Consider the following 1,989-nt stretch of genomic DNA (forward strand, 5'->3'; position numbering starts at 1 on the left):
TAACTCCAACACCGTGTTCACTTCCCGGACTCCGCCGGAAAGAGACCATCACGGTTACACACGCGGTTGATGCATTTTAATTAAGGTCAACTTCAGGTTTTCTACAACCGGACATTAACAAATTCCCATCTGCCCATAACTGCGGGCAAGGCTTTTGAAAGTTCAAATCCCTACAGGGGTGTCCCAACTTAGCCCATGACAAGCTCTCATGGTCAATGAAGGTTATTCCTTCTAGCAGGAAGACCCGATCAGACTCGGAATCCCGGTTACAAGACATTTCGACAAGGTAAAACTAAACCAGCAACACCGCCCAAATGTGCCGACAAATCCCGATAGGAGCTGCACATATCTCTTTCTCAGGGCACACTCAGATTGTCTTAGGTACGGGTAGGCCAGCCCAAAGTTGCCCCTGGTGGCCACCGGCAGCTGACAGGTTGGACCAACACTCAGAGGAGCACTGGCCCGGGGGTGTTAAAATAAAGATGACCCTTGAGTCTGCAGAACCCAAGGGAAAAAAAGTCTAGGTGGCGAATGGTAAAACCAATGTTGGGCATTGCTGGAGGAGTTTTACTCAAGGCGAACTGTGAAGGGGTTCCCATTATTAGCCAATCGCGTAAGGAACGCAAAATCCGAGAATATAACACCGATATGACGGGAGCTAGGGCGGCAAGAGTGGAACAAAACACCAGGCATAAGGCCGAGCCTTCCACCCTTTACCAGGTATATAGATGCATTAATTAAATAAGAGATATTGTGATATCCCAACAAGTAAACATGTTCCAACAAGGAACAACATCTCCATGTTCCAACAAGGAACAAACTTTGATCTTCACCTACAACTAACAACGCTATAAGAGGGGCTGAGCAAAGCGGTAACATAGCCAAACAACGGTTTAATAGGACAAGGTGGGTTAGAGGCTTGGTTTAACAACATGGGAGGCATGATAAGCAAGTGGTAGGTATCGCAGCATAGGCATAGCAAAAGAGTGAGCAACTAGCAAGAAAAGATAGAGGTGATTTCGAGGGTATGGTCATCTTGCCTGAGATCCCGCAAGGAAGAAAAACGAGTCCATGAAGAAGACAAACGAACATAGCCAACGGATCCTCACAAACGCAACGTTACCGGATTACCGAGAAGAAGTACACCAGAAAGAAAGCAAACAACAAAGTAATCAACCACCACATAACATGGCATGATGCACAACCAAGTATGATGCATGTCCGGTTTAAATATGCATGGAATGGCAAAGTGCACAAGCAATCCTACAAATTAAGTGGAGCTCAATTTGCATATTGACGAAACACCACATTCAAGTTATTTAGTTCGATCTTGTTTATGTACCCAACAATATTAAATGTTGTTAAAACATGTCAAGAGGTGAAGCATAATGCAACTATCTATCTAGGCAAGTTTAAATGAGGCCGGAAGCAACGAACAACAATTCCGGTAAATCCCCATATGCATATATTAGGTTTGGTGCTGTTCTGCCCTAAACCATATTTTATAGTTGTTAAACATGCAAAGAGATGCCACCATGTTAAACTAGGCATTTTTCCACCCCATTTACATATAAAGTTTATTAAAAACCGAGCTACGGTTATTTAGTTATGTATTAAATCATTTTAACATGGCAATAGGCAAATTATATGGAAAAAGCATTTTAAACATTTTAAACATGGATGAAAAAGGCATATTATGAAACTAGACAAAATTCTAAGCAAGTTTCATATATAAATTGTTTTAATCCGATGCACGGTTATTAAGTTATTATATGCATGAAGTTTAGGGAACTATCTGCAAAAACAACGTTCTCTGAAAAAAAAAAGGAATAACGTTCAGGGAAAAAAACATGCGTTGGGCCGAAACTGAGATCTGGCCCAGGCGCGGGGGAGCTGCTCACATCGGGCCTTAAGGCTGGGTGAGGGGAGCGGCTTGGGCCTTGGGGCGCTGCGGCTGGAGAGGCCCAGGCGCTGGATCGAGAAGCGTTC

The sequence above is a fragment of the Triticum dicoccoides genome, chromosome 2A, assembly GCF_002162155.2.
Source record: "Triticum dicoccoides isolate Atlit2015 ecotype Zavitan chromosome 2A, WEW_v2.0, whole genome shotgun sequence".
Lineage (NCBI taxonomy): Eukaryota > Viridiplantae > Streptophyta > Magnoliopsida > Poales > Poaceae > Triticum > Triticum dicoccoides.